The following is a 5,403-nucleotide window of genomic DNA, read 5'->3' as shown; positions in this document are numbered from 1 at the left end:
CTCAATCTATTGATGACCTGAAGAGAATAAAATGGCATGGCAAGCAGATTCTTTACCATGTGATCTACCACGCAAGCCTTAAAACTGCAATAGAAGGATACATTTCCTCTCTGACAGCTTGAGTGGAATATTGGTCTTGTCTTTCCCTTGTACTCAGATACCATAAAGTGTGAAAGTGTTAGTTGCCCAGTCATATCTGACTCTGTGACCCCATGGACTGTAGCCCAGCAGGCTCCTCTGTCCATGGAATTCTCCAGGCAAGAATACTGGAGTGGGTAGCCATTCCCTTCTCCAGGCATCTTCCTGACCCAGGGATTGAAGAACCCAGGTTACATGCATTGCGGGCGGATTCTTTACCATCTGAGCCATCAGGGAAGGCCCAGGTATCATAAGTTCTCCTGGTTTTCAGGCCTTTGGAGTAAAAGATTAAACTATATCACCAGATTTCCTGCATTTCCAGCTTTCAGACAGCAACTGTGGGACTTAGCTTCTGTATTCAAATGAGCCAGTTCCTCATAATGGCTCTCTCTCTCTCTCTATATATATATATATACACATATATATACATACACACATGTATAATATATCTCACTCATACACATATATACATACATGTTTGTGTGTATATATTTATATACATATATAGTCTGTATCTCTGGGCAATCCTGAAAAATATAAAATGTGATGAAATATTTCTGATTTTCTTTATTAAATACAAAATATGGAAATAACACTTTCCCTTTACTACTCAGAGACAGGACTGTGAGCATCCATTTTCAATAGAATGTTCAATGGTCATTTTTGAGATGCTGTGTCTTTTCCCTCAGGCTCACAGTCATCATCTCTTACAGATATTAGGGGGCCTGTCTCCAGTGGAAACAGAGCTGACAAAACCACAAAGATACGAAATAAAGATTTTAGCTGCTTTTTATCTGAGAACCTATTTTCTGATTCATAAAATAATAGTAAACATTGTCATGATAAGTGGAAAAAGCAAACACAAGCCTAGTACATAATAGGTGCTCAAAACAGTAAATATTAGCATTGTGAAAAGCAGCCAATTAAAATGATTAGTGTATATTAGAGGAAGTAAGAGCAGGAGGGATAGATGAAGGAATGGGAAGATAACACTGGAGTGCAGAAGTGTAAAAACTTTCATATCTTTCCACTGTCCAGTAGCTTTGACTCTACCTGTTAGATTCTCTAAGGTATAGCTCAAAATCTCCACATCAATAATCCAGGATTAATCCCTGTATCTGTCAAGATTCAACCAATAAGGTATACACTTACATACATAAATATATGGGCTTCCCTGGCGGCTTAGACAGTAAAGAATCCACCTGCAATGTGGGAGACCTGGGTTCGATCCCTGGGTTGGGAAGATCCCTTGGAGGAGGGCTTGGCAACCCACTCCAGTATTCTTGCCTGGAGAATCCCCATGGACAGAGGAGCCTGGCAGGCTACAGTCCATGGTGTTGTAAAGACTCAGACATGACTGAGTAACTAAGTGTATGTGTGTATATATATACATACATGCACACATGCATGCATGCTAAATTGCTCAGTCAGACACAACTAAGTGTTTATATAAATACACACACACACACACACACACATGCATGCATGCATGCATGCTAAGTTGCTCAGTCGGACACAACTGAGTATCTAAATGTTTATATATAAATACACACACACACACACACACACACACATACATACATACATGTGTGCATTCTAAGTTGCTCAGTCAGACACAGGTCTTTGTGACCCTATGGACTGTAGCCTGCCAGGCTCCTCTGTCCATGGGGATTATCCAGAATAATGTCCTCTACTTGAAGTCAGCTAACTATGAATGTTAATTAAATTTACAAAATACCTTCACACCAACACCAAGATCAGTGCTTGATGAATAACTGGGAAAGAATCTGCCTGCAGTGCAGGAGACAGGAGACATGGGTTCAACCACTGAATCGGGAAGATCTCCTGGAGGAGGAAATGGCAACCTACTCTAGTATTCCTGCCTGGGAAATTCCATAGGCAGAGGATCCTGGCAGGCCACAGTCCAAAGGTTTGCAAACTGTTGGGCAAAACTAAGCACAAGCACAATAGACTAGCCGAGTTGACACGCAAACTGACCATTACAATCCTTTACCCTGTAAGCCTTTTATTTCCACTGAAGCACTAAACTTTGTGGGTCTTGTTTTAGAATTAGGTAAATAGGCATATGTTTTTCTTCCAACAAAGAAAATATTAAGAACAAAAGACATGAATTAGCTTTGTTGTCTCCCAAAGAACTGAAACTGGAAGTCTATACATATTTGATTAATTACATTTCTCCACAATTACACTTTAATAAAAAATTCTATTTTCAGGTCTCTGAGTTTGCAAGAAGTTTTATCTCTGCAGTACTTTGGCTAAAGGAAGTAGCTAGTGTTCATTTTTTTCATTCTATAGGAGAAAAATTATGTAACTCCAAAAGTAAGACCTTTGGAAGATAAGTGGGGGATGTGTGTGTCTGTGGAAGTTTGTTGAACAAAATAAAGACAACTTCATTTTACCTTTATTTTCTCAGTGTGTGGGCTTCTGTGTCTATATAGATTATAAATTTTAGAAATGCTGTTCACTATGCCTGAACTGTTAATCCCTCACAGATAAAAAAAGTTAGCTTGATATTTAGATATAGATATACTTTATTATTTTAGTAGTAGTTAATGTTAATTACTGGGGGACATGGCAAACAGTCACCAGTTCTGGAAGTACTTTAGAGTTAATCCTTCTATGTGGCTGTTAATCCCACCCACTCAAAAATAAATGAATAAAATAAAGAACCATGAGAAAATAATTTTATCTTGTAGAAAATGCAGAAATAATCATATTGTGCCCTGGAATATGTTTAAGGATAGAAAGAAGGATGAAGAATAATATTCTAATAGAGACAACAATGGATAATTGGGAGATGACCCAAGAAAAGGATGCCTCTTAAAAAAAAAAAAAAAGCAAGCAAGTATATCCAAGTATTATATCTGGGCATATGGTTGTTATTAAGTTGTGTGTGTTAAGTTGTGACGTTAAGTTGTGTCTGACTCTTTTTTGACCCCGTGAACTGTAGCCTGTCAGGCTCCTCTGTCCGTGGAATTTCCCAGGCAAGAATACTGGAGTGAGTTGCCATTTCCTCCCCTGTGGGATCTTTCCAAACCAGGGATCAAACTTGCGTCTGTTGTCTGACAGGCAGATTCTTTACCACTGAGCCACTAGGGAAGCAATCTATAAGTATCAGTTCAGTTCAGTCGCTCAATCGTGTCCGACTCTTTGAGACCCCATGAATTGCAGCACGCCAGGCCTCCCTGTCCATCACCAACTCCCAGAGTTTACTCAAACTCACGTCCATCAAGTTGGTGATGCCATCCAGCCATCTCATCCTCTGTCGTCCCCTTCTCCTCCTGCCCCCAATCCCTCCCAGCATCAGAGTCTTTTCCAATGGTTCAACTCTTCTCATGAGGTGGCCAAAGTACTGGAGTTTCAGCTTTAGCATCAGTCCTTCCAAAGAAATCCCAGGACTGATCTCCTTTAAGATTGACTGGTTGGATCTCCTTGCAGTCCAAGGGACTCTCAAGAGTCTTCTCCAACACCACAGTTCAAAAGCATCAATTCTTCGGCACTCAGCTTTCTTCACCGTCCAGCTCTCACATCCATACATGACCACTGGAAAAACCATAGCCTTGACTAGACAGACCTTTGTTGGCAAAGTAATATCTCTGCTTTTTTTTTTAATTTTTATTTTTACTTTATTTTACTTTAAAAATATGGAACGCTTCACGAATGTGTGTGTCATCCTTGCGCAGGGGCCATGCTAATCTTCTCTGTGTCGTTCCAATTTTAGTATATGTGCTGCCAAAGTGAGCACTCTCTGCTTTTGAATATGCTATCTAGGTTGGTCATAACTTTCCTTCCAAGGAGTAAGCGTCTTTTAATTTCATGGCTGCAATCACCATCTGCAGTAATAACTCCTTATTAGAGATGTGATTTGCAAATATTTTCTTCCATTCCATTTTCTTGATTTTTCTTTGATGTGAAGATGGTTTTTAATTTGACATAGTCCCCCATGTGCTTCCCTGCTGGCTTGGATTGTAAAGGATCTGCCTGCAATGAACGAGACCAGAATTCAGTCCCTGGGTCAGGAAGATCCCCTGGAGAAGGGACTGGATACCCACTCCAGTATTCCTGCCTAGAGAATTCCATGGACAGAGAAGCCTGGCAGGCTACAGTCCATGGGGTCACAAAGAATTGGACATAACTGAGGGATTCACACTTTTACTTCTACATTTCCCATGTATTTATTGAGCTGGTCACATGATCCTTACCCTCCCTTTTGTTGATGTGGTGTATCATATTTATTGATTTGTGTATGATAAGCCATCTTTGTCTCCTGGGAATAAATCCCATTTGATAGTGGCGTATGATCTTTTTAATGTACTATTGAATTTAGTTAATATTTAGCTAATATTTTGTTGAGGATTTTTACACCTGTGTTCAGGATGAAGTTACTGGTGGTCCCAACCACAAGATTTTCTACAATTAGCTGGAGTACTATTCAGAAAAGATCCAAATTTTATCTACCCAAAGCTGAGGCAGGTGATTCTTATTGGAAAGTTAAGGGAATTAATATTTGCTACAGTCCAGGGCAATTTTAGATATTTTATCTATATTGTGTGCTCATTGGAATGCCAGGAAAATTGGGAGTTTCATGACCTGTAAAAAGGGTAGTAACAAGAAGGCACAGAGAGATTAAATTGGTCAGAGTCAGAAAGCTAATAAGGCACGGTCTTTCCATTGCATCACAAATTGAAAGTCTCTTGTCTTGCTCAGCAAACTTTGGCCTCCTGGACTTTAATGTTTTAATGACAGGTCACTCATGTTCTGTCATATTTGTTTTACCTTGCTGTGGTTCATCACTATTCTTATTAAGCATTTACTGTTTGCCTGGATTTGTCATAAAGGGAACCATAGTTTAAATATACATTAGTGGTATTTTGTCCATCTTTTGTTTACTACTTGAACCTCAGATTTGTAGGACTGTCCTTTCAGGAAATAGTACAATTTTCAGAAAGAGGATTTGTGATATCTTTTTTTCAAAAGGCGTTTACTACCATCCTAGCTATAGAATTTCTTTTTTTTCAAAAAGTATGTGTGAACTGTTTAGTAAGTAATTCATATCAGCCAATTCTCTGAGTAATCTCAGGTGCTTGGCTGGCTGATTTATAAATGTGCAAAATTTCCAAGTTCTGTATTCCCTCACCTGATTATTACCAATAGCTATTTGGCAAGGTTTTCATTATATCTTAATAGTCCAAATTTGTTTGCTTCATTTTTCCTGTTAAAACTAGATTCAAAGAATGAGTTCAG

At 39.0% G+C, this 5,403-nt stretch overlaps 1 non-coding gene across 1 annotated transcript; it reads right to left on the bottom strand.

Moving 5' to 3' along the window:
• Window positions 1-3,797: 3,797 nt before the first annotated feature.
• On the bottom strand, window positions 3,798-3,904 carry LOC120853815. The gene has a single exon (XR_005718867.1). It is a non-coding gene; the product is annotated as a U6 spliceosomal RNA (small nuclear RNA).
• Window positions 3,905-5,403: the final 1,499 nt, after the last annotated feature.

Source organism: Oryx dammah, unplaced genomic scaffold (assembly GCF_014754425.2).
Source record: "Oryx dammah isolate SB20612 unplaced genomic scaffold, SCBI_Odam_1.1 HiC_scaffold_26, whole genome shotgun sequence".
NCBI lineage: Eukaryota > Metazoa > Chordata > Mammalia > Artiodactyla > Bovidae > Oryx > Oryx dammah.
Note: the sequence above shows the minus strand (reverse complement) of the source record. Positions and strands in the feature narration are given on the sequence as shown.